Source organism: Pseudorca crassidens, chromosome 9 (genome assembly GCF_039906515.1).
Source record: "Pseudorca crassidens isolate mPseCra1 chromosome 9, mPseCra1.hap1, whole genome shotgun sequence".
Classification (NCBI taxonomy): domain Eukaryota; kingdom Metazoa; phylum Chordata; class Mammalia; order Artiodactyla; family Delphinidae; genus Pseudorca; species Pseudorca crassidens.
In genome coordinates, this window is record NC_090304.1 from 37,443,105 (window position 1) to 37,470,641 (window position 27,537).

The 27,537-nt window shown below is 50.3% G+C and overlaps 1 protein-coding gene and 1 long non-coding RNA gene across 4 annotated transcripts in view; one reads left to right on the top strand and one right to left on the bottom strand.

Moving 5' to 3' along the window:
* The window catches only part of LOC137230369 (uncharacterized), a 132,787-nt gene extending 127,785 nt beyond the window's left edge, over positions 1-5,002 (bottom strand). For both annotated transcript variants that reach the window (XR_010946115.1, XR_010946116.1), the window contains exons 1-2: positions 4,494-5,002; positions 967-1,053 (exon numbers count right to left, since the gene is read on the bottom strand). This is a non-coding gene — a long non-coding RNA (uncharacterized lncRNA). The remainder of the gene's footprint in view (positions 1-966; positions 1,054-4,493) is intronic.
* Positions 5,003-5,680: 678 nt separating this feature from the next.
* The window catches only part of PTPN5 (protein tyrosine phosphatase non-receptor type 5), a 55,112-nt gene continuing 33,255 nt past the window's right edge, over positions 5,681-27,537 (top strand). The window contains exons 1-2 of one of the 2 annotated variants that reach the window (XM_067749660.1): positions 5,681-5,816; positions 20,216-20,365. The gene's annotated coding sequence lies outside the window, so the exon portion shown is untranslated. The remainder of the gene's footprint in view (positions 5,817-20,215; positions 20,366-27,537) is intronic. The other variant, XM_067749661.1, reaches the window with a different exon arrangement.

The following is a 27,537-nucleotide window of genomic DNA, read 5'->3' on the forward strand; positions in this document are numbered from 1 at the left end:
CTGACTCCCACTCCTCCTGACACAAGTGTTTCTGATGTTTCTTCCTGGGATTGGCAGCCTTGTGCCCTTGGCCTTCACCTTGAGCTGACAGGCTGGTATCTGCGGCTCCCGGAGGCTCGGCCAGGATCTGTGGGCAGCTCCCAAGCAAGCTCACATCACACCCACACCCACACCCACCCCAGCAATTGGTCTCAGCTCAGGTTCTCCTCTGATAAACCTCGCTAACGACCTTGGCTTTTCCATCTTCAGGCTTGCAGCCAGGAAACACAACTGGGGAGGTGAGCTCTTCGGAACACAAGGATGTCCTCCCTTTAAATCAATTGTTTCACACAAAAGCTCTGCTTTTTTGTTTTCCCGTCTCCCTCCCCATAGCATGTGCTATAAAACTCAAATCGTTGGGAATGGTACTTGGACACTATTCTTAGACCACTGAAAGGATTACCTTTGCCAATTTAAGTGTGGGGATAATGTCCGGCTTTCACTGAGAGACTCCACCAAAATCAGCACCATGAATCCCATTTACGCATTTGCTGTAACAATGACACAAAGGTCACTGGCCATAGGGACCCTCAGGGTCTACCATCAGAAAACCCTCAGAAGACTTGCTCTGAGAGCTAAGTGCTAGAGCTGCCTAAATTCATCAAGGAAATGAGAAAAGGAGAAAAGAAAGTGGGAAGGAAAGGAAAACATGAGCTAGCAAAACAACATGACCTATGGCCATGTCACTGGCCATAGGGACCCTCAGGGTCTACCATCAGAAAAGCCTCAGAAGACTTGCTCTGAGAGCTAAGTGCTAGAGCTGCCTAAATTCATCAAGGAAATGAGAAAAGGAGAAAAGAAAGTGGGAAGGAAAGGAAAACATGAGCTAGCAAAACAACATGACCTACTTTGCCACTTTACATATATTGTTCTGTCCTTCCTCTCTGAAATTATCATTCAACTATTCAGCAAAAATGTACTGAATACCTGCTATATATCAGGCATTGTCCGTGACACTTGGGATCCAAAAGCAATCCAAAGAGACAATGATGCTCCCCCAAGCGGCCTGGTATTCTAGTGGAAGAAGACAGACAACAAAATAGTGAACATATTAAACAGATAAAGTAACCTAATTTGTAATTCATAAGTATATTTATTACTATAAAATATATAGTAAAACCTCTTATGCGCTATATAAAGCATATAACATATTTGAAATATATAACATGGCTTATAAATCGTCCGGTACTTCGGAAGGTAAAATGTGCCATTATAAGAGCAAAGACAAAGGGAGATTGGAACTGCTGAAGAGGCAGGCAGGCTCCAGCATCAGTTAAGAAGAGTGGTCAGGGTAGGTCTCATTGAGAAAGTGACATTGAGCAAAGACCTGAAGGATGTGAGGGCATTAGTTCTATGTAACTTGCTGTGGCCTTCCTTTTTGATATCCAAGAAAATTAGAACCGAATTTGAGACTCAAACCCAGTACTCTAGAGGCCCCTGTGGTCTACAAGTGTGTGGTCTTTTGTCCCCTGGAGAGGCAGGACGGGACAGTGGTTAAGGGCATGAGTTCCAAAATCAAACTAGATTTAAATACTGGCTCTACCACTGACTAGTTATATGACTTTGGGCATCGTATTTAATCTCTCTGAGCCTTGGTTCCCTATATCCCGAAATAAAGATAATAATAGCACCCACCTCGTAGGACTCTTTTAAGGATTAAATGAAATAATGCACACAAATTCCTTTGCATGCCGGAAGAACTCAATAAACACCGGCTGTAATGATTAAGCCTTGTCTCTCAAAGTTTATTTACATTTTCCTTGGTCCTGATTCTCTATCTTCATTGATATTTTAACATTGTTTTATGGTTTCTACTCCTGTGGTAAGCAACCTCAAATCCTTTGTTGATTGGGGTGGGTTATAAATAAGTAAGTAAATAAATAAAAATCTGGATGGGGGACATTTTCACTGAAGCAAAACATTTCATTACTGATACAGTGAATTGCAAGTGAGGTCATAAGCTAGAAATATTGACTCCAACAGTGCATCAGAAACCACCAGCAAGCCACTCTCTGGTTACTCAGACCAGCTTTCTCTCTCCCAAAGCCCTCTTCCTCCCCTCATCAAGAGCGGGTAAATGAGTCATACAAAATGACTCAAGAAGCCTAAATCCTCCCAACCTCACAATTACTTCACTGCCATGAACCTCACAGAACACTCTTTCTTCCCCATAAGAGAAGAGAAAGGAAATCGATGGGGCTGCTTTCCATGGTGATGGGGTTAAGGAAGAGGGGTGCTTGCTGAGTGCAGAGTCAGACGTAGGTGAGAATCTCATTACTGCTATTAATTAGTGAGCGCTGTGGCCGTAGGGAAGTCCCTTGCCCTCTCTGTGCCTCAGTTTCCTCATCAGTAATAACAGAACCTCCCTTTTAAGGGGCTTGTGAAGAAGAAAGAAGAGAGTCCATGGAAGCAACGTGAATAGCTTATTTGTAAAGCCCTCAATGAATGTCAGACTTTCTTTCCTTATCTGTACCCGAGGGCAACGCTCAATGGACTATAGGAATCTGGAACATTTAAATAAGAGGGTGTACAGGGCAGACACGGGATGAGAAGACAAGTTTGGGTATATCTCTATGTGATAGAAACTCCCTACAAGAAGCAAAGGAGAAAGATCATTTTTGATCCCCTACTATTTTCTAGGTATATTATCATTCTCCTTAGGAGGCAGTGCTGGCCTTCCAAAGTTGACTTTATGAAGGACAGCAATTAGCCTCCACCATAGGACATCACAGGCACCACTGACAGAAATCTGCCAACTCCCACCCTCCCTGGAGAGCCACGCCCTTGTGACTCCCAAGCTGGCTTCAGCAAAAATCTGGGCCAGGGCTTCCCTGATGGCGCAGTGATTAAGAATCCGACGGCCAACGCAGGCGACACAGGTTTGAGCCCTGCGCTGGAAAGACGTCACGTGCCGCGGAGCAACTAAGCCCGTGCGCCACAACTATTGAGCCTGCGCTCTAGAGCCCGCAAGCCACAACTACTGAAGCCCATGCACCTAGAGTCCGTGCTCCGCAACAAGAGAAGCCACCGCAATGAGAAGCCTGCACACCGCAACGAAGAGTAGCCCCCGCTCGCCACAACTAGGAAGAGCCCACATGCAACAACAAGGACCCAACACGGCCAAAAATAAATAAATTTTAAAAAAAAATCTGGGCCAGGGTGACCTTGCTGAGGCTCCCTCACTTCATCAGTCACCAGGGTCTCTGCCCTATGAGCTTGGGCTTTGGAATTAGCTAGATCTTAATTTGAAACACATACCCCTCACATATCAACTGTAGGGCCGTAAATAAGTCACTTCTTTCTGGTTCCTCTTCTGAAAATGGTGACATCAAAATGCCTGCCTCGCAAAATTGCCATGAAGACTAAACAGAGCATTGAAAACATACAAAACAGGGCCTGGCACACACCAAACGCTCATTTACGGTAGCTGCTGTTGTTACACTGACACTGTCTGGGGAAAACCAGCCTTGTGCTGAATGACGGAGATGATACTTTCAGGGAGGGAGAGTGGGCCCTTGAGCACTGGCTGACACATCTACCCACAGTTTCCCCATTATCTGACATTTGACCCTTCCCCTTGTTCCACAAGAAACAACTTGAGGATAACAAGACCCAGCTGGGCTCTGTGCCCCTCCTAGAAAAAAAAAAAAAAAAAGATGAATCAAGGCCCAGCCCAGGGCCTCCCATTCACTGCCCTTGATCCACCAACATGGACTGATGGTCCCTTCAGTGCTGGGAACTGGAGAGAGAGGAGACTCAGGACTTCATACGGCACTTGGGGTAAAAGACAAGGAACCGTTACTATAGCAAACAGAAAGGAATGAGGACTGAGTGTCTTTGGGAATATGAGAGAAGCCTCCATAGAGAAAGAGGTATTTGAACTGGAACTTAAAAATTAGGTAAGACATGGCAGGGGATGGTATCCCAGGCTGAAAGCACAGCATGAACAAAGGCTAGAAATGGGAAAATGCAGTTTGTTTAGAGAACAGAGTAGTGTGGTAAGGCTGGAGAACTAGGATGCCAAAGGACTAAGGTGAGAGCTGGAAGTGAAGGGCTAGTGAACCCTACAGGCAAGGAACACGAAATAAAGGTCATGACTACCATGGAGAAAATGGGGGGAGTGGGTCTGCATTTAAAATAGGGTGGTCACAGAAGGCCTCTTTGAGGTGACACACTTAAGAAGTAAAGGAGCAAGCCATTTGACTATCTGGAGGAAGTTTCCAGAGAAAATAGCAGTGCAAAGGTCCTGAGGCCACAGGGTGGCTGCCATGTTGGTGACGCACTGAAAAAGGCCCGCGTGACTGGAGTGGTAGGAAGTGAGGTTACGGAGTTAAATAAAAGGGAGCCAGCTCATGAGAGGCCTTGCAAGCCATTACAGGGGCTTTAGCTTTCACTTGAACGAATGGAGAGCCATTGTAGGATTTCCAGTAAAGGAGCAACGCGATCTGACTTACGTTTTAAAAGGATAGCTCTGACTGCTTCGTAGAGAATCAACTGCAGGGGGCCAAGGGTGGCAACGGGGAGACCAGTAAGGAGGCTATTGCAGAGATCCAGGCGAAAGAGGACGGCAGCTGGAACCAGGGTGGTAGCCCTGTGATGGTGCGCCTCGGTTTCCCCATGTGAAAACGAAGCTTAGGATGCCGGCCCTGTATGCCTCCCAACGTCTCAAAAAGCCCCCATCGGGATGGAATGCCAGGAACCTCCGGCCAGCGGGGTGCCAGCCTGGGAAAAGTGGGACTGTGGGGCGCGTGGGCAGCTCCTTGCGCGTCCAGGCCGCCGGTGCCCACGAGAAAGCCTAGACAGGTACACGCCCCGTGATGCGCGTCAGGAGGGTGAGACCTGGCGGAGAAAGGTCTTGCTCCTCAGAGACTGAACAGGGAATGGTGGGAAGGCGAGTGCCTCTCCCGAGTCCTGGAGCGGGTCCTGGGTATCCAGCACTGTGCGCGCCGCTGTATGCAACCACTCTGCTTGTGCAGGTGCGGCAACGGCATCGTGCGGGCATCATGCGGGGAGCGCCACAGCACCCCCTCCATGCAATTCCCCCCCACCCCCCGGCTATGACCCCTTTGTCTCACTTTTCCCTACCCCCAGCTGTCTGCCTGGCGGTCCTGCACCGGGTTCGGCGCGCACGGCCCCGCCGGTGTCCCTCTGGCGGCCGCCGTAGCAGCGCAACCCGGGCCTGGGGCTCCCGAGAGGAGAAAATCATGAATGAAATAGATGCGGTGCTCCCGCTCCCCCGCCCTCCAGGTCCAGGCAACCTCGGCGTGGGGGCGGCGCCTGAGGGGACTTCGAGCGGAGCTGCGGGGTGGGGGGCGCCCGAGATCCGGGTCAGGGAATAAGGGTCCGCTACCCCGCCCCACCTGGGCCCTGGGCGCCGCAGGAGCTCCCCGCCCCCGCGCTAGCCAGCCCCTCAGGCCCTGCGCAATTCCCGGGAAGCGGCGCAAGCCCGCCCGGGGGCGGGGCGGAGCCGGGACTAAGGGCGAGGAGCCGACCTGGCGGCTGCGCCCGAGACTCCGCAGCCGGAGCGCATTTGGTGAGGCGATCTGAAGAGGGAGCGCGCACGGAGCGCGGGACTGAGCGCCGGGCAGACGGACCGACGGACGGACGCCCCCGCACACGCAGACGCACGGAGCTCGGCGAGGTCCCCGTCACACATATACACACACACACACACACACTCGCGCAGACACACACAGGGACACACGCACACTCGCGCGCGCACATCCTCCCGCCAGCCTACCCGCCCGCTCGTCGGCGCCCGGAGTCCGCTCTGGCCGGTAAGTGCGGCGCCTCCGTCGGCGCCTTTGTGTGGGGAGGTGGAAGGTGGAGGGCGCGGGGTCCCTCCCAGGGAGCCCCGGCAACTGAGACCTCCTCCAGACCCCCAGGCGCAGAAGCCAGCGCCCGCCCCCGCCACGCCCCCGTGGAGCTCCCGACGCCCCGGGACTGGGGGAGGGGTCCCCCACGCCTGGGAGGGGACCCGGCGCTGGGTAGAGGGGAGAGAGCAGCGGCCACTCCCCACGAAGCTCGTGCGCGGTTCCGGAGAGGGAGGGGAGGGATCGGGATGGTGGTCCGGGGTGCGAGCCTCTCTGCTGCCGTGGCTGGTGCGCGGCTCTTGGCTGCATTACCTACCTCTCCAGGGTCTGAAGCTCCGGAGGAAGGTTGGAGATCGCCGCTAGCCTGCTGGCCTGTAAACCGGGGCTCCCAGCCTTCGCTTCGCTTCGCTTTGCCTCCCCCGGACCGTGTAGCTTAAACCACCAGTTCCCCACCCGCCCCCAAAATGAAAGCCCAGCGTGTTCCCCTCCCCCAGCATGCCCCTTTTTCCTGGATGAGGCCCAGGCTCCTGCAAAACGTGGAGATTGCTCGGGTCAGACTTCTGAGGGGTTTACTTTACCAAGGATCATGTACCTTAGAGGGTCAAGACCAGGTGAATCTTGGGAACTCATTCAACGCCCTCATTCTACAGACGGAGAAACTGAGACCCAGTGAGGTGGCTTGACCAAGGTCACGGGAGAGTTACTGGCAAAGCCTGCATTAGAATCTAGCATCCCTGGCTTTCATACTCATGTTCTCTCCTATACAATTCCATCCTTATCCTTGTTGAAACCCCAGATCCCAAAAATTTACCGGAGTGTGTCAGGAAAGTCTCTGTAATTCCAGCCCTGCCCCTTTTGGAGCATCAGGTGCCATTCATTTCCTACCATACTTACTGTTTAAAAAAAAAAAAAAAGGCTGGCCTTTAATTTGCCTCTTTCAGCCTCAGAGGAGATCTTGAGATTTAGTTTGGGAGAATGAAGCAGTCCTGGACAGGAGATCAGATTCCAGGGTGTTAGTCCTGGTTCTCCCAGGAGTCACTGAACCAGTGTCCTTAGTTGGACCAGGTAATGTCATGGTCAAGGAGTCATCCCCCTTTCCCCCACCTTGACCTGACTGTGTGCCTTCCCCCTCACTCTACCCCCCTCCTTAAGGGCCTAGGTCTTCTAATCCAACCAGGCTCCCTTCATCATCCCTTTGTAGAGGTCTCTGAGTCTTTCCTGTCCGGCCACCTCTCCCTCCTTGATGTTTGTTGAGTGCGGCCTCTTGGTGTTGCTGACAGAGCTGCTGGGGAAGCTTGAGTTACAGCCTCACCAGGCTCGGGTGATGGCTCAGGCAAGGCTCCCTCAAAGGCAGCTGGGTATCCCCAGAGCTGAACCCGATGCCTGGTGCAGAGAGGGTGCCCCGAGAGGTATGTTGATGGAGTGCAAGCTGGATGGGGAATGGATAAAGTCAGTCATCTTTGAGAAGACTCTGTTGGATGGGGGAGTTGGCAAGGAGGACAGTGTTCAGTCTCTAGGGGCCTGAGGTTCTTTTCTCAAGAGCTTCCTTCTTGGGTGAGCAACCTGGCATGGAGCAGAGACAGGGTGACCAGCTGGCATAACTCCAGGGGCCACCACTCACATGGTTGTGCCTGTAAATGGCGTTGTGCTCCAGAAGCACCATTTACATAGACTTCATAATGAGCAGTGGCCCGTGGGTTATTGCAGTGCCATGGGTCTCACCCTCAGAGTGAAGAGATCTGGCTGGACAGTTGCAGTGAATGCTTACAATCTTTCTGGGTCTCAATTTCTCCAAAAAATAAGATCATTGGATTGGTGTCAGGATATCTTTTAGGTCTGAACTGTTGGGGGGGGGCTGGGGAAGGGGGGGAGCACTTATAGTTTTCCTCTTCTATTACTCTGTGATGAAATCATTTATGTAGGGTACTTAGCACAGGGCCTGGGGCATAGAAAAAGCTCCGAAGAGGTAGCTGTTAATATCATTAAGGCCCCAGCCTTATGGATATACCTTCCACTTCTTTTTTTTTTTTAATTTATATTTATTTATTTACATATTATTTTGGCTGTGTTGGGTCTTCGTTGCTGCGCGGGCTTTCTCTAGTCGCGGTGAGCGGGGGCAACTCTTCGTTATGGTGCATGGGCTTCTCATTGCGGTGGCTTCTCTTGTTGCAGAGCACAGGCTCTAGAGCACAGGCTCAGTAGTTGTGGCACACGGGCTCAGTAGTTGTGGCACACGGGCTCAGTAGTTGTGGCTTGCAGGCTCTAGAGCGCAGTCCCAGTAGTTGTGGCGCACGGGCTTAGTTGCTCCGTGGCGTGTGGGATCTTCCCAGACCAGGGCTGGAAACCGTGTTTCCTGCATTGGCAGGCGGGTTCTTAACCACTGTGCCACCAGGGAAGTCCACCCTCCACTTCTTCCCTTCTTCAGATTGCCAAAGGACATGAGATTTTGAATCCTGAAAGTCCCTCTCCCTCAAAAAATCCCTCCTCCACTGATCTATTCCTGGACTTAGGGCTCAGCCAGCATAGGACATCCATGAAGTTCCTTGGGAGAAGTCACTTTTGTTTATCAGTTATTTCTCACCTAAGGATGATTGAATTTGATAGTTTATATACAGTCAAAGCTTTTCTTACACACTGTCACTTATATTTAATCCTCATAACACACCCATGATATCAGTAGCATTATTATTCCCATTTTATAGATGCGGAAGTTAAGACTCAGAGTTTAACTTATCTAAGGATTTGTACTGTAAAAGTCTCAGAGCCAGAGAGCTGTGTCTCCAGCTCAGAGCTTTTGACCCCAGATTCTGAACTCTTTCTTCTATGTCACGTTGCCTGTCCTTTCCTGAAACCTGTCCGAAAAGAGAGACAGATGACCCCTTGGATAGAAGCGAGAAGGAGGGGTTTATTCTTCTGGAAGACGAGGAATGGCTTCTTGGAGAAGCGAGGTAGCATTTGAGCTGGGTCTAAACGATTTGTACAACGGAAGGAAGGAGGAAAATATTATAAGTAGTGGAAACAGCATGAGCAGAGAGCCGGCGGTGGGGCCTTCTAGGACGTGTGTAGAAACTGGAAAGCAATTCATTCCAACTGGGCAAAAAGGCTAAAAGAGGAGCCATGAGAAGGAAGCCTGGGTAGGAAGGTGGAGGCAGTTGCTGGGAGCCTTGAGTGCCAAGCCACGTGATCATCGGCCTTTAGTTTTTGAGTGGGGGAGAGACATGATCAAACATGGCCATTAGGAAACTCACTCTGGCTGCCCCATGGAGAACAGATTGGAGGGGGAGAGCCTGCTGGCAGGGAGCCCAGGTAGGAAACAATGACAGCGGTATAGGTAAGAGTTAAGGAGGGTTTGGATAGGGGAGATGGGGGGCGAGGGGTTGTAAGAATGAAGAGAAAGAGGAGTTGAAGCAGGAGGCTACAGTGTCACCAGAGCTGGCAGCGGATTGGATGTGGGAGTGGAGGGAGGGAGGAATGAGAAGTGACGGCAAGGTTTGGAGCCTGAGTGGCTGGGCATCCATTCTCAGACAGAGCCCAGCGGGAGGGGGAAGGGGAGGCTCAGGAGTGAGGGCCATGATCTGACAGGGTACCAGAATGACTCCTGCAAAGCTGGCTCACCGAGCACCCCAAAGTGTCCAGGGCCAGTTGCTTCCTTCCTCCTTCATTCATTCACTTATTATCCAAATACATAGAAACATCTGTTACATGTGAGGCTGTTCACAGGCTCTAGGGATACATTGCTGAAAAAGATGAACTTCTTGTCCGAACTCTACCAAGGGAGACAGAAAAGAAAACGTAAGCAAACTATAACATTTCAAGAGGTGAGCAATGCTCTGGAGGTAAATAAAGCAGGATGAGGGTTGACTGTGGGGGAAGAGATTTACCTTTAAAAAGAATTGTCTTCAAGGAAGTGGCATTTGAGCAAAGACCTGAATGAAGTGAGGAAGTGACCTTGGGGAAGAGCATTCTGGGAAAAGGAGACCGCAAGTGCAAAGGCCCTGGGGGTAGGAATAGCTTGGTGTTTTCAGGGAACAGCAAGTGTGGCCGGAAAACATAGGTCAAGAGGGAGGGTGGAAAGGAAAACGGTAGGAGAGAGGGGCAGGCCCAGATCACATAGGTGCTTACAGGCCTGAGGAATAAGAGGTCGTATGATGTTAATGAGTACAAGAGAACTGGAGTCCTGTTCTCCTTGTGTTCGTCATGCCTAGAAAACAAGCCCGACACTCAGCAGTGGCTCACTAAATAATTGTCTAATGAATGAATGTTGGAAACCACCATTTATGTACGAAGCCTCCTATCTTGGACTAAATAAAGTTGTTGTAGCATAGTAAGGGCATAAGTAAGCTATGTATGATCAAAATGATAAAGCTCAGATGATTTGAATATCTGTGATGTCATTCAAGGATGAAAATTTGAGTCACGTCTGTATGTTCAGTATGGCTGACTAAGGCGAAAAAGTAAAACATACCTGAAATGACTGTAAAACAATTAAAATGGTAACATTTTTTGGTCTTCCCTCATCCCCTTTCCAGTGCAAATATACAACCTTCTGGCTTCATTTCAAATTTTCCCTTGTGCAATTCTTATGCCCTCAGCCATTTCCCTTGTAGAGATTTTAAAGAAACTCATCTCTAGCCCAAAGGCCCATATTTGCAGGACAAGGAATTATCATCTTCAATAACTTGACAGATTCCCAAAAATGGCAGAGAGGGCAGTGGGGAAAGAGAAACTATTTACAGAAGTATAAATTCTTTAAGCACCCAATTAATTGTTTAAATGGATCTATAAGTGCGAATGGAAAAACTCCAGAAGATGGTTAATTGTTTAAAGCTTTCTGTCTGCATTCAGTTGGACACAGGGTGTGTGTGAACATTTCATGGCACTCTTTACCAAAAATTGAACTCACACACCAGGAAATATGTTCTTACCAGTGTGGGTCAGCGCGGCTATCTGTGTGTAAGTACCTGTGTTCAATCCGAAGTTTACTACTAATTAAGTGACCTGGGGCAAGGTCCTTCCCCTCTCCCAAACTGTTTCCCCATGTCTAGGAGGTAGGGCTTGGGCTTCTAGGGCCCCTATGGCACTAAGCACTACGGTCTGTGATATCTGTAGGCCCACACTGTTGTCTTCCTGGAGGACAGTGACCACTGTCACAGTGTGGGCCTGTGGCTCCTTGTGGCACTCAGACGATTTGGTGGATGGGAGGTAGACAGGCAGTCCTGTCACAGAGGAGACGGGATGCTTCCATCAAGCAGACAGAGCCAGATACTAGGCTGGACCTTCTGAGAGGGCAAGTTGACAGGTAGTCTAAGTCTTCTTAGGATCATAGACTCTTTAGGTGCCCTGGTCCAAATTCCATCTGATTCTGCATGTTTTTTCACCTCTAGGAACTGGAAACTCAGGTCAGCTGAAGAAAAAAACTAAAAACCCATTGAGGTTTTGAACAGTACCATCATCAAAAAGCTCTTCCTTACCTTAAACCATGGCATTACGGAAAATAAGGTCTTCCCCCATTCTTCAATATCATCCCCATCTTTTTTGCATCTGGTGAGACGTGAGACAAGCACCTTGGCCACCAATATCTGGGAAAGCTCCAGAATTCCCCAGACTCTTAGACAGAAGAAAGCTTTTCCCACTCAGCGGCGGCACATAGAATAAAAGCCACCCTCCTTCCTGTGTCCCCCTTGAAGCAGCCTTGACGCAAGTTTCCATACCTGGGGTGTGGCATGCTGAGTTGGGAAGGGATCTCCTCGAGCTAGATGCAGGGGATCCACAATTTGTAAACGAGCAAGCATCTTGGTGAGAATTCCTAACTTTGAGCTAATGTAGGGGATAAACTGTTCTTGGCCAAGTCTGGTTCCTGTTACTGTGATTGCAGATACAGACCCTGAATTGCCCTTCCTTTGCATGGTGAGGTGGTTGGTTGACGTCATTACAGAGACATACCAAGCTTTGATATGTCTTTCTTAAGAGTGGAAATGTTCCCTTTCTCCCCCAACTCTCTGGAAGCCGCTCAGGAGGGATTCAGTGGACTTCAGTGGTGGGTGGCATGTGGCTGTCTGAAGTGGACTCCAAAGATTGTATATTTCATTATCTGCCTAAGAGTGTGCCAGCCTTTGAAAAATAAATTACACTGTAAAAATAACACAACCTACTATAGAACAACTGTAAAATGAACCACGATTTTATATGTCCCATTCTGTTTCTTCTATAGATCTGTATCTTTTATAGTTGAAATGAGTCCACATCTAGTTTTGTACCCAACATTTTTCACTTAACATTTTCCCTGTAACTTCTGTACTCATACATGACCTTCTTCTATCCTCAATGGCTTCCATACTTTACTTAATCATTTCTTAATTGGTGGACATAGCAGTGAACATCTTCAAGCACACAGCTTTTACATCTCAGATTCTCAAGGCATCTGATTTAAGCGTCCCCAATAGGGTATGACAGGACCCGGGGGAGGGGGAAAAAAGAGCACAAGGTTAAAGTACATGTCGTCTGTGGACAGATGCAGGTTGATTTCATGGATACAGAGCACGTGGTCCTGGGTCCTGGGGTAGAAAGAAAACAATGGACACCAGAGCTGGAGCCATGGAGAGGATGGAGAGGGACATTATGGGCCGGGAGGCCAAAGTCACAGAGCGCTGAGGGTGTGATGGAGGAGTGTCAGATTTCAGATGGAGTCCCTCCAACATTTTATTGATTTGTTTTGGTGTGCCTTTTAAAAATTACGGTGCAATACATAAAATTTACTATTTTAACCATTTTAAGTATATAGTTCTGTAGCACTAAATACATTCACATTGTTGTGCAACCGTCATCACCATCTACCCATAGAGCTCTTTTCATCTTGCGGAACTGAAACTCTGTACCCATTAAACAATAACTCCTTCATTCTCCCCTCCCCGCAGCCTCTGGTAACCTTTCTTCTACTTTCTATGAATTCACATGTTCTAGGTACCTCATGTAAGTGGAATCATATACCATTTGTCCTTTTGTGTCTAGCTTATTTCACTTAGCATAATGTTTTCAGGCTTCATCCGTGTTGTAGTGTGTGTCGGAATTTCCTTCCTTTTTAAGGCTGAATAATAGTCCGTTGTACGTATATAACACATTTGCTTATCCGTTCATCTGTTGATGGACACTTGGGTTGCTTCCACCTTTTGACTATTGTGAATGATGGACTAATGCTGTTATGAACGTTGATATACAGGTATCTGCTTGAGCCCCTGCTTCCAGTTATTTGGGGTATATACCTAGAAGTGGAATTGCTGGATCAAATGATAAATGTGTATTTAATTTTTTGAGGAACCACGGGGTGCTTTTTATTAAGGATTTTTGTGTACTCATCAAAAAAGACCACTAAGTGAAGTCTTAGGACTGGAGGGTCCAGGAAGAACCCATTCATTTTTTTAAGTAAATTTTGTGTAGGTTTCTGCATGGCATGAGGGAGGAGACAGACAAGGGAACAGAATACAAATGAATCCACCCTCCATTTCTGAAGAATTATTGTGATTTAGAGGCATTGTGAGTGGGAAAAGAAAGCTCTCAGGAGAGATCTTAGGGATGGAATTCATTCATGCACGCAGGTATTCACTGTTCCAGGAAATCCACACGCCATGAGGACCTTGCCCACAAGGAGCTTGTGTGTGTCCGTTGGGGGCACCAGAGAGTAACCGGGCAACAGTGGTCTGTACTGACGCTCGCTACAGTAATCTGAAATACTAACTTTTCTGAGTGCTTACTACGTTATCTCACCTAATCTTTATCACAGTTCATTGCACAAGGTTTTTATTATCCTCAGCTTATCGATAAGGAAATAGACTCAGAGAGCTTAAGTAACTTGCCAGGAGCACACAGCAAGTAAGTGGCAGAGCCAGAATTCACACCTAGGTAGTAATTGTGCTTTGGTGATGAGCTGAGGGCTGTGGGGACACAGCAGAGGCACCTGCCCAGCGTGGTGGTCAGGGAAGGCTTCCTGAAGGAAGGTGTCAGGCAAGCGTTTTACTGTAAGTTGGCTGTGTTCTTCTTTTGCCCATGATTTCAGAGCATGGCTTTTGGTAGCAGCAGCAGCAGTATCCAGCCCTGCTTCCCGTGACTCCGGTCTCCCAGGGCGCCCCGCCTCCTTGAGACTGCATTTCAGAGGAAGGTGATCGCAGTCAGCATCCCTGGTGCTTATCATGAGGCAGGGAGGCCAGAGGTGGGATGTGTCCTTTTCCCTCTGACATTTGCCGCCTCTGACTTCCTTAGCTGGCCTCCTTCTGGGATGCCTTAGAGGGACATCCCAGGGCACCTCCTGGGCCTGGGCAGCTTCGGGCCAGTGGGCTGGAGTTGGCCAAATATAAGGCCCAGGAGTGGCAGTGGAGGTCATATGTCCACCTCTGTGTCACTTCACACCCAAGATACCTGGACCTTGTGGGCTCCCATCACCTCAAAAGCCCCGTCTTCCCAGAACCCAGACGTAGCCAGTTCTTTCTGCTCTTTGAACCCCTTGTAGCTCCCCGTGGCCTACAGCAGTGTTTCTCAACAGGGACCCTGCTGGCCTTTGGGTGGGGGAGTTCTTTGTTATGACAGCATCCCTGGCCACTCCCCTGAATATTTCCCAGGAGGACCCTTCAGTCATTGTGACAAGCAAGAACGCTCACACGCATTTTTAAGGTCTGTTTTACGAATGAGAAGATGTACAGACCTTCAGCGTTCCATTCAGTGAGTTTCAACGATTGTATGAAGTTGAATAACCATCACCGGGCTTGAGATGTGGAACATTTCCATCATCCCGCAAAGTCCCTTCTTTCTCCTTCCCAGTCAGTACCTGCCCTCAGAGGTAACCATTGTTGCCATCTCTGTCTGACTCGTGGCATGCGGTCTTTTGTGTCATCTGTGTTGTTGCACCCTCACCCTCCCTGACACACACACAGATCTCTAGATGCCAACTAGAATGACGGTCCCTGCCTTAATCTAACTAAGGAAAAGTGTGCTGTGAGTTAAAGTCAGTGTGTGTTCGCCAGATGCGCGAAGCCCTCTGCCGTGTGATGTGAGGCCCCTCACCTGCCCGCTGTCCAGTCACACTGAGGTGCCCGCCTTCTCCCAGCTCACCTTGCCCTCTCACTTCTCCTGGCCTTTGCCCCTGCAGTGTTCTCTGCCTGGAACATCCTCCCCACTGTCTGGTGAACTCTGCTTGTCCTTGAGATGCCCAGACATCACCTCCCTGTCCAGCTTCCCAGACTCTCCCTTTCGCCCTCCCAGGCACTCGCGTTACACAGCCTCTGTTGACAGCACAAATTTGACTCTGCTCACAAGACTGCAAGCTGGTTGAGGGCAGGGACTACGACTTAGTCATCTGGGGATCCTCGCAGGCCCAACATACCGAGCCTGATGGTAAAGACACGGATCTAAGATTACAGCAGGTCTTGTCTCAAGGTTACTTAGAGGCAGATTGGGTCTAAAATAACTGTGCAAAATATATCCCCAAAATACTGTCTGAAATTGTTCAAAGAAAGGTGATGAAAAAAGACAGTGTAATCTTTGACTACAGATGAAAAATGTAGCGTTAAACTCACTGCCAGTGAGGCAGAGACCTCCAGCCCTTCCCGCAGAGGACCTGGCATCATGGGAAATGGATGGGCATTGATGAGTGCAAAGCAGTACAGCTCAGGGAGCCAAGGGGATGGGCAAAAGAGTAGAGTTAGTCATGGGAGGCCGCCTGGAGGAGGTGAGTTCCAAGGGTTTTTCAAAGAGGAGTCTGTTGAGCCAGAGAGTTACATAATCGCGAAATCTATAGAGAGCCTTAAAGCATGATCCAAGGCAGCCTGGATCATGGTCTGATCTGTCCTCTTGTGACTGTGGTCCTGAGTCTCATGTAGCGGCCCTTCCCTCCCCTTTCACTCCTTTTAACTCACTTCTTCCTTCCCTCTTTTCTACTGTTTAGTCGCTCCTTCCCATCTTCCTTCCAAACTTGAATGTGCAGAAAGAGCTGGATGTACATTGCCTGGCCTTCCATCCCTCCTTCTCTGCACTGGACTCCCTGTCTTGGGGGTTATAGAAGGAGGCTCATCCCTTGCCCCCTCCCAGCCTGGGCAGCACACAGAAGCCAAGTTTATGGACAGGAGAGGGAGGGTGCAGCCCAGGGTGGAGTGTGGTCCATTTTGAGGTGCCAAGTTACAAATCAAAACGGTGGGGGAAGAATTCAGCCAGAAGAGAGGTCAACGTGCCCTAGACTCCCCGGGGAGGCTTCCTGGAGGCGGCATGAGCTGAGGCAGGCCCTGGAGGAGCAGGGGCCACATCTTGGAGGAGAAGAGCAGGGAGCCCTGTCCAGGAAGGAGGAATGGGGGAAACGAGCTGAGAAGCAAGAGTGGGCGTGGCTGGGAGGCGGGGCAATACACATGGCGGAGGAGGATTTGGGGAATCCTACCATCGGGTTTCAGTTCTTGGCGCCCCACCTTCCTGAGGGCTCTGGGTCTGACCCTGGGGACCTGGAAACAGCCCGGGGCTCTCCAGAGGGGAGGGGATGGTTCTCCCGGAGAGTCCCTGCTCATCCTCAAGCTGGTCTCTCCTGCGTCGTTCTCATTAGCTCCAGAACACCTGGCAGAGCCTGAGGAAGAAGGAGACAGAGCTTTGTAGCCGATGGCACTGCCTGGCTCCCGTGCCGGGTTGACTTAGAGGGCACCAGGAGATGCAGCTTCAAGCCAGGTCAGCTGTGGTGACGAGGAGGAAGTCAGCCCTGGGTCGCCTCATACTTTGTGCGCTTCAGTCACTTCCTCGGTCATTACCACAACCCTGCGGCCAGCAGCTCCTATTGCTTCCATGGCCCAGAGGAAGAAACCGAGGCTCAGAGAAGTTAGGACACTGGTCCAGGGCCCCATGGGGAGAGGGTGGCAGAGCACAGCGTTTCACCGGTGTCTCTTGGCCTCCGAATCCATGCTATTTTGCAGAGGACCGTGGCTGCCTTAAGGTATGCAGCCTCAGAATGGCCAGTCTGTTGTGTATCGAGGCATTCCACCAGTGACAGAAGAGTCTGTTGACAGCTCACCCCAGGCCTCAGGTTTCCAGACCCTTTTCAACCTTGATTCCTGGTCCCCTCTTCTTTTTTTTTTTTTTTTTCCTCTTTCCCATTCCGTTCAGCTTCCTGGCTCACACTCTGTTCTCTTTCCTGGCAAAGATGCCTCAGACCTAGCTAAAGTTTCCAAACAGCCTCTGCCTCCCAGGCCCTGCCTCTGACTGTTTGCCTGATTCTTTTACCAAACCCTGAAGTGCCAGGATCTTCCCAACCTGAGCACAGAAGGGTTAAATCAGAGGCTGAGTGTGAGGCCCTGATAGAGGACCAGACCCCCCAGGGAGGTATGGCAGGAGCTAGAGGTTTCCCTAGCTGCAGGTGGGAGCAGACCTAGCTCTGCACCCCAGCTCTCCCCTCTGTAAGTGCAGACGAGCCCTATGAGAAGTGGTTTTGTAAGCGACGAAGAGCAGAGCAGATGCCAGACAGGATCTTCGTGGACGATCCAGACCAAGGCACAGGCAGCCCTGGCATCGAGGCCCAGGGTTGGCATCAGGGACGTCTAGGGCTAAAACCAGAGACAGGTAGAGACCAGAAGCACAAGATCATTTGTGATCAGGGTGGGTGTATAACCAGCAGTGCCCCCTCCCAAGTGGGGGGGGGCAGAGCTGTAAGAGTGGACAAGGCCTCAGTCCTAGAAGGCAGACGACCAAGACAGAGACTCTGCCTGCCAGAGCGTCAGGCGGAAAGCCAGGGGCTGGGATGGGGCCAGTGTCTGAGCCAGACAAGCAGCAGTGAGACTGAGTGTTGTGAAAACTCTTAACAGTAATATTAGTTACCACTTACATGGTACGCTCTGTGCTAGGAACTCTTATTGTAAGAGTTTTATGTTTTCTCATCTCAATAATATTTTGAGTTAGGTACTACTACTGTGTACCTATAATATTTTGAGTTAGGTCCATTTTACAGATGAGAAAACTGAGGCACAGAGAGTTTGAGCAAAACTCCTCATCTCCTCCAAGACTGGGAGCATGACCCTTCACATTCATAGCTTGAAATCAGCCATGGTGGGAGCCTTTACACCCGGGAAATCAGCAAATGCCACAAATCATGGCATTTTAATTTTTTATTTATTTTAAAAGATTCTTTTGTCTGAGAACCAGTTTACTAGCACACCACCAGACTCATCCCAGAGCCTCCGTGGACCTCACCTATGGGAGAGAAGTCCTGTATTAACTGAGAAGCAGGCAACGCCTGACACACTAGACGACAGCATTTTTAGGAGTTTACTGGGCCCTGTCTAAGCATTTTGCATGCATCTCATATAAAAACTTCATGTGAGGATCAAAATTCATTTAATCTCCGTAAGAACCCTCTGAAGTGTAGACACTGCTTTCCTCATTTCACAGATGAGGAACCTGAGGCACGGGGAAGTCAAGTATCTTGTCCAAGATCAGGCAGCCAGTGAGGGAGCCTTGATTCAGACTCGGGCAGCCCAATCCCAAAGCCTGCGCTTTGTGGCGTTTTTAATGAGCCATATATAAATGCTCAAACCCTAGCTTACTTTTCATTTATTTTTTCAAGAATAGGTCTTGAATATCTGTCTGCTGCCAGCTAGGGTATTAAATACAGGAAACAGGAACGTCCACATCAGAGGCCACACACCTAGCGGTTTCACTAAAGCCTGGGCCTGGGGTTGAGGCAAACGGAGTTTGAAGCCTGCCTCTGCAGCCTACCAACTGGGTGACCTTGAGCAAGTGACTCAGTCTCTCCAAGTCCTTATCTCCACATGTGTAGGAGGGGGCTAACGGTGTTTTAGTTCATAGGGTTTTGGTGAAGGATGAGTGATGTAATACATGTACAGCACTTGGCAAGGCATCCAGCACTCAGTAAGCACTCAGTAAAAGGAGGCTGCCGTGATTATAATCCACAGGTTTGTGTTCCGGTAGCTCCATGTGAGGTGGCGATACAGGCATCAACGATAATCACCGAGGGACTTCCCTGGCAGTCCAGTGGTTAAGACTCTGCACTTCCATGGCAGGGGGCACGGGTTCGATCCCGGGTCGGGGAACTAAGATCCCGCATGCCACGTGGCATGGCCAAAAATAAAACGAAAAAATAAAATAAGTTTTTAAACCAATAGATGATCACCGAATAGAGTGTGAGAACAGAAGGCAGGTATCTAGTTCTTCCTAAGGGAGGGTTCTGCTGAAGGGGTCACATTTGAACAGGGTCTTGAAAGGGTCTTAAAGAGTTTTCCAAGCAGAGGAGGGAAAAGGGGGCTTTTCCCTGAAGGGAAAAGTGCATTCCAAGGTATCATAAGTAGGAGCAAGCATCTAACAGAATGGAAATACCAGACCAGCCCCCTCCTGAGAGGTGTGATCACGCCTTCACATTTGTAATTGTTTCCTCCTTGTAAATTAAACTGTATACCTGGAGTATGGGGAGTGCAGAAAGAGGGAGCAGAAGGGGGATGTTTTCAGAATCTTGCAGAGCAGATGGTTAAACCAGATGACCTTTGAACTCTGAAATCCCGCTGTTTGATTGATCATCTCTGGGCTCCTGTCCACCACACGGATAGGACTGTCCTCAGGACATACTGATCCACACAGCTGAGCTGGGCCTCCATGAGTAACTGGCTGGGGTGGGAACACCTTCCCCACTTGAAGGTTGGGCAGCCTCTGCCCCAGGCTGCATGGGCCAAGGGCTTGCTTCCCTGGTGCTGGGAGCACCCTCTGCTGCTTCCCTGCCACTCCACCACCTCCGCCTCATCAAACCTTGAGAGCCCCAGAATTGAAACTTGACCTTAAGGAAAGGCCCTTAAAAGTCATTAAATTCGATTCCTTTGATTTTCATTTGTGGCTACTGACACTCAGATTAGAGGAAATGACTGGATCAAGGTCCTACGGTGGCCTAGGACTAGAGCCCAGGGCTGCTGGGTCCTTGGCCATGGAGCACATTTGTTCCTCCTAGTAATGGAGCACAGCTGCCACCATCATGCACACTCTCCACTCCAGCCAGTCTCCCAAGGAGGGCTTCCGGGGCCGCTGCTTCAGGTGGAGAAACCTGAGGTCGGGGTCCAGGGCAGCACTTCCTGTTGTTCTGCTCCTGGGGAGGACACACAAGGTAATGGCCCCGCAGCAGTGAGCTCCTTCAGAGCCCTGGGGACTGGAGTCTCCCTCAGGCTCCTTCAATGACTCACCCACTGTGAGAGTCTAGCACAGTCACTTCACCCCCTGAGCCTCAGTTTCTTCATCTGTAAAATGGGATGATGCCCAAAGACCTATGGTGAGGATTTTTCAAAGAACATCTATAACGCAACTGCTGTAGTCTGCTGTTACGTTCGTGTTCACTCTCTTCCTATTTTCAGAGTGTTGTTAACAACGAAGGCTGAAAGCCAGAAGAGAAGAGAGCTGAGGAATATGGGCGGCAAGAAGCAGATCTGTCATTACTAGCGTTGTGGCCTTGGGCAGGTCACTGCACTTCTCTGGATCTCTATTTTCTCATCTAGAAACTACAGGTAATGATAGTATGTTCCTTCTAGGGCTGTTGTGAGAATTAAGGTCTGCCTTATGTCTCTGGGAAAAAGGGGAGGGAGGAGGAAGACACGAAGAAATAACATCACAAGTGAGCACCTCGGTAAATCTCCCTGTCCGTACTCCCTTCCCACATGCCCTTGTCAGACTGAATTTCTTTCCATTCCTTGAGTGTGCCCTGCTTCCTCTCAACTCCAGGCCCATTCACGGGCCCTCCTTCTGCCCGGCGCACCCCAGCTGCTCCTCTCTCACTCCACAGCTTCTGACCGCCGCTCCTCCTTCATGTCTCATCAGAGATCCCTTCCTGGGAATCTTCCCTGACTCCTCTGCCTCACTGGGGGCCTCACCAGCACCCCCACAGCACCCTGCATTTCTCCCATCAAACGGGCCACCTGTGTTCCATTGCCTTTTGCTTACCTGCACTGCCCCACTGTGCCGTGAGAGCGTGTACTTCATTGTATCCCCAGGGCCTCACCCCGTGGCCTGCACGTAGTAGGTGTTTGGTAAACACTAGCCAAACACGTGAATGTTCCAGTCCCTGAATCGGACTCACAAGAAAGATGGAAAACTCTGTTGCCGAACCACCCCCACCCCTTTGCAAGCTGGGCCTCTCCAGCACCCTTCCATCTTCCCTTCCCTGGGGTGCCTGCCAGGCCCATGCCCCAGTCTCCCACCAACAGAGCAAGTTGGAGAAGGCATCATTCATCTGGGCACATCCCAAGCGGAGAACACTCAGACCCTGTGTTTGGGATCCAGAACACTCCGAGTTTGCAGTCTGCTCAGACGTGGGGACAGATGGCTGGACAGTGGACAGCTGGGCAGGGAGGGTAGGCAGCTTGGCAGGATGGAAATAGCAGTGAACTAAGCATTGGGAGTCCTGGGCTCGGAGCCTGTTTGTTCCACTAGTTTGCGGCATGCATCAGTCTGAGCTCTGTGGTTGCCAGCAACAGAAACTAACTTAGGCAGGAAGGCTGCGTGTTACAAGGCTTTGGGGTGTGACACAGAGTGACCTCTGGTCTTGGACCCTCCCTGTAGCAAGGGACAAGCAGAGCACCTGGGGAAGAGGGAGGTAACTCCCAAAAGGGAATCTGGTTTAACTACCTGAAAACAATTGTTCACACCTTGTGTGACCTGAGGCAAGTCACTTAACCTCTCTTGCCTCAGTTTCCCTATTTGGATGTTCTAAAGCCGGCCTCTCTCCTCCATTCACATCTCCCATGTGCTTTGTGCTGAGAAGGCTTCCTGCCCTGGCCCCGATGGTGCCTTTCCCCATCCAGACCCCGTAGGGATGATGATGAGTGAGCGCAGTGAGCAAGCGTGTGTGTGCTTCCCTGCCGCCGCCCCAGGGAGGAGGGGCGAGGCCTCTCCACCTGCCTGCTTTGGGACACATGATTCATTTGCGTGAGGTGGTCAGCTGGTTTTCCATGAAGCCAGAATGTCCTCTGCCCCTCTACACGGAACGTGCTGATGAAAATCTGGATGGCATTATGGGTCTCTTTCCGGCCATGGTCTGGCCATCTTCTCGAGGTTGGGAAGCTCCTGGCTAGATTCTGCCCTCCCAGAACCCCAAAACCATTAATCCTGAGACCCTTCCACTGCCCTCCATTTGACCTTTAACATGTACATCAACAGGCTCGGGCCCTGAACACCCCGGATGCAGGGGGTGGCTGAGGGGGTGGGGATGCTCCTACGTCACTGGCTGCCTGGTGCGGGAGACAGGTGCACAGACAGCTAACTAAGCAGCAGAACAAAGTCAGAGGCAGAGAAGAGCGTGAGCCAGGGGTGTGGAGGCGTGGCCCAGGGATGCGAGAGCGTGATTCTTCCCGGGAGATCAGGGGGTGCTTCGTGGAAGAGGTAACACTGCAAATGAGTAAGACTTGGCAGGAGGAGGAAAGGAAACATCAGGCTGAGGTAACAGCACAAACAAAGGCCTAGAAGTGGGAGTGGATAGGTTTGAATTCAGAGAACAGGGATGTCTGGTGGGATCGGAGCTTCAGGAGGGTGGCAGAGGCTCTGAGTTGACAGTTCGGGGTGTCTAGAGGGCCCCGGGAGCCCCAGGAGCATGAAGCCCAAGGTAGAGGGCATGTCTGCCTGGGGTTGGGTCAGGAGGTTCCTGGGGGCTCAGCCTCCCACCCAGGAATCTGGCTTCAGCATCCCAGTTCCTCCTCACCCCTCACCCACCTGGGAAGAGGGCGCAAGCTCCTCTGCCCCCCTCCCCAAACCTGTCAGCTATTTCTCTGCATACGACCTGGGCAAAGCTGGCATCCGCTCCCGGATGCTTCCTGACAGCACCCACCCATCCACCGTTCCACCGCCCAGGCAGAGGTGAGGTGCTCCCAGCCCATCCCCGACAGGCCTCTGTTAGCACGCTTCTCCCAGGCCACAGCATTAGCTGTCCTGTCTCCCCCACCAGCCATGAGCTCCAGGAAGGTAGGTGGGCTGGTCCAGGCCAGGTCTCCAGTACCCAGCCAGGTACACATTACCTTCACACACGAATGGACAAATGACGGTGACGACGTTCAAGCTTCAAGGAGGATCTTACCACCTGACTTTATAGATGAGGCCTCAGGGGCCCAGGGTGAGAGAGGACTGCCCAAAGTCGTAAGCATGTTGGGAGCAGAGTTTAAAAGAGAAGTTTGGTTCATAGCAGTACTACTCACAGTAGCCAAAAGGTGGGAACAACCCAGGTGTCCATCAGCTGATGAATGGATGAAATATAGTTCATCCATGGAGTAGAATATTTTCCAGCCATTAAAAAGAAATAAGTACTGATACGTGCTACAACTGGGATGAACCTAGAAAATGTTATGCTAAGTGAACGGAGCCAGACCCAAAAGGCTCCTTTTGTATGATTCCATTTATATGAAATATGCAGAATAGGCAAATCTATGAGAGACAGGAAGCAGATTAGTGGTTGCCAGAGGCTGAGGGAGGGGAGAATGGGAGTGACTTCTTAATGGGTACAGGGTTTCCTTTCGGGGTGATGAAACTCTTCTGGAACTAGATAATGGTGGTGGTTGCACGGCGTTGTGAATGTATTGTATGTTTTAAAATGGTTAAAATGGTGAATTTTAGGTTATGTGAATTTCACCCCAGTTTCAAAAAAGGAGTAGATTGGGAGCAGATCAGATGCCACCAGCTGGGCCTAATGTTTATTCCTCGAACACATGCCACGGATCGCCCTTCTATAACAGACCTCCTCAGCCCAGGGGTGGGGGAGCCTGTGGCACATCTTGGTTCAGAGGAAGCCCCATGGTCAACTGGAAGAGGACAGGATTCCTGCTCAGGTGCCTCTGCTGGTGCCCGGCCTCCATCACTTCCCCATCCCACTGACCAACCTGCTTCCAGTTAATGCCAAATATTCCGTACATCTCAGGCCTCCGAGATGCTCAGCTCTTGCTCTTGCTGTTTGCACTATGAAGGAAGTTCTTTCCTTTGTGACCCTCTCATCCACCTAGAAACATCCTTTAAGAACCAGGTCCTATCTTCCCTTGCAGAAGATATCCACCCTCCGCCCCCTCACCACGAGCCAAGCTGAGCTCCCCAAGGTATCAAATGCATGCAGCCTATTAAAGCAGGTGTGGGAACGATCATGTTTGCCTGTGTGTCTCCCTTGGAAGACTGGGAGCTTCGGGGGGGAAGGGCCTGGCTTGTTCACCACTGTGTTCCTAGGATAGCCCTGGTGCCTTACTCACAGGAGGTGCTCAGTAAACGCTTGTTGAATGGGGCAATGGCTTTGGAAAAGTTCTCCTCCCTCCCAGATATTCTCCATCGGTGAGGGAAGGACAGGCAGGGTGATCTCCAAGTCCCTTTATGTCTGGGGTTCTCTGGTTCTAAGAGCAGCAGTGAGGGGCCAGTGCAGCAAGTTGCTGCCTGTTGTCACAGGCCAGTTTTCTGCTCCTGTTGCCCGGCTGGTAGAAGTGGAGAAGAGGAGAGAAGGAGCCTGCAGTAATCTACTGCAAGCAGCTATTTCTGCTCTTGGCAGGGAGGAAGGAGGGCAGTTCCCAGAGACTGGGCTTCTCCATTCAGCCTGAATGGACGAGCTCTTCTCTTTGGAAATCTAATTAAAACCCTCCCCTGAACAGCCTAGACATGCAGGTTTTGGCGAGGTTGCCTGGAGTCCTTCAACTGCCCGGCCGAGAGCAGGCTCTAGCTCCATTTTCCTCTACAGACGAGAGGTGCTACTCTTTCTGCTTTCCTGATTATGAAATTAGTCATTTTCTAGGAAGCTTATTTATAGAGTCCGCTGCACACATGCAGCGCTGAGCTATTCTGAACACGGCTTGGGGCCTGGGAGGCTTAAGGTGTGAAAGCAGCTGTGAGTCACACATGGGTCCCCCTCCAGAGGTATCAGGATACCTCAGTTACCTTTTTGCACTGAGCTAGGGGCCAGGCCTTTGGGGCTGCCCTCCAGCTGGGGCGCTCTTCAAGATAAATAAAGAAAAAGCTTCAGATCGGGAGGTAGGGGGTAGGTGTTCTCCATCCCAATCCACATGGCCACCCACTCGATATATCACCTGGGACAAGTCAGACCTCGGTTCTGTGCCTCCGTTTCCTCCTCTGCTAAATGAGAGGCCTTCCCGATGTGTGATTCTGGGCCTGCTGTGGACAGTAGCTGTGGAGGAAGGTTCCAGGTGACTTCACAAAGACTGCCTTCAGGGCTTCCCTGGTGGCGCAGTGGTCGAGAGTCCGCCTGCCGATGCAGGGGACACGGGTTCGTGCCCCGGTCCGGGAAGATCCCACATGCCGTGGAGCGGCTGGGCCCGTGAGCCATGGCCGCTGAGCCTGTGCATCCGGAGCCTGTGCTCCACGACGGGAGAGGCCACAGCAGTGAGAGGCCCGCGTACCGCAAAAAAACAAAAAAAACTGCCTTCACAAAGGCAGCTCAGATGATGGCCATGTTTGAGGTTCCTGATGTTTTTCCAAGAAGGTCAGGGCAACATTCAGTTATTCAACAAGTGTTTGTTTATTTATTGAACACCTGCTGTGAACCAGGCACTATTCGAGGCTTTCAAGATACAATGGTAAATGAAACAAATGGTGGTCCCTGCCCTCCTGTCGCTTATAATCTAACGTTAGTCAAATAATGGCCTGAGTTAAAATGAAATTTCAAACTCTGTCAAGTGCTGTGAGTAAAAAGTACTGGGAAGAAAATAGCTAGTGGGAAGCAGCCGTATAGCACAGGGAGATCAGCTGGATGTTTTGTGACCACCTAGAGGGGTGGGATAGGGAGGGTGGGAGGGAGACGCAAGAGGGAGGAGATATGGGGATAGATGTATACGTATAGCTGATTTACTTTGTTATAAAGCAGAAACTAACACACCATTGTAAAGCAATTATACTTCAATAAAGATGTTTAAAAAAAACAAAAGTACTGGGAAGTAGAGCTCCTGTAGCGGGTGGGGGGCTCTCCAGGCAGGGAGAAAAACACGTGCAAAGGCATCATGAAGGAAAGAGCCTGTCCCAGTGTAGCTAGAGTGCAGAGGTTAACGGGGAAAGGGGCATGAAATAAAGCTGGAGGGATGAACAAGGGTTAGACCATTCAAGATCTGATAAACCATGTCAAAGGTTGCCATTGCCTTTGTTCCAAGTGTAATAGGATGCCATTCAAGTATTTTTTTAAGGAAAGTTATATGATAAACGTTGAGTTGTGAAAAAGTTCTAGCTCAGGCCTGCCCCATCCAGATGTACAGGTTGTAAAGTGCACAACCTATGAAGCCGTATGTATTGGAGCCATATGGAGAATGTTTTGGAGGCCAGGCTGAGTGGATGCCAGAGACCAGTTAAAAGACTGCCACAGTAATCTAGGCAAGAGATGCTGCCCTGGGCCAAGATGTAGGTAGTGAAGAGGGAGAAAAGTGGAGAGACTCAGGAGACATTTAAAGGGCCTTGAAGATAGCAGCCCTCTCTCCATAGGAGAGCTGGGCCCTGGGATTTGGGATTCTCAGAGACCCTGCCAATTGGAGTGAGGAAAAAATAAAACAATTGCCAATTGAGAGCAGAAGATGTCAGAATGAAAATGGTCACCATCCTTAACCCGGTCTGTCTGCCCTTCATTGATTCCGATCTGCAGCTGGGCCTGGAATCAGCCTCAGGACCAGTCCGAGAGGCAGGATTGCAGGACTAGTGGGTGGAGAGGCAGCTGACCTCCTGAACTTCTTGGAAGTATTATGCTAGCAAGTATTATGCTAGCAATAATAGCAAGTATTATGCTAGCTAGCTAGTATTATGCTAGCTGTATTAAAGTTTCTTCTGGTTGCCAATTTCAGAAATCAGATGCTGTTGGTTTGAGCTAAAATGTTGGAATTTATTGGAAGGATACTGGGGCATCTTATGGCCTTAACAGAAATTTTGCCCAATCAAGACTCAAGATGGGCCGGAATGAAGTAGCTCCAAGACCCACGGCAGCAGATGTGTTTGGACCTTCTCTCCAGGACACTGTGGCTACCGTGATTCAGCCCCCAGAATGCATTTTAAATGTGCAGAGGAGAGGGTCTGATTGGCCCAGCCTAGTGGGTTTGTCCAGCCCTGGATCAGTCAGCTACTGCCAGGGGTCAGACACGAAGGGCAGGCAGAGCCACTGGAGCCCACACCTGCACGGCAGGCTATTCCCAAAGCAGGGGAAGCCCTGAGAGCAACGCAATTACCCTCAGGGTATGTCTAAGTGCAGACACTGTCTGGGGTCTGACTAATCTCCAGCAACCTTCTTCCCAGCTTACTGGGTAAAGGAGAAAAACTAGTCCCCAGCATAGTCCTGGAAGGTGCCCTGATGAGCTAGAAAGAGGGTTTTCTGAGTTCAAAAAGAAATAGAACATTTAGAAAATGCATATACATATACAGCTATTTTTTCTAGCTATTTCCAGAGAAGAGTTTTGCATACCACTTTTTACTGCCTGAGGCACAGGGAATGTGCAGATGTGGGGAGCTGGACACACACTGTATGTTACCCAGATCCCTCTTGCTCACCCATGGTTCAAACCCACAGGAACTAGGAGGCAGAATGGCACAGCAGTGAAAGTGTGAGCCTGGAGTCCTAGACTGTAATTTCGTACCCAGCTCTACCCTAATGAGCTGTGTGACCTAAGGCAGGTTACTTGACTTCTCTGAGCCAGTGGAATGATCCCTAATTCATGGGGCCCTGATGAAGATTCAGTGT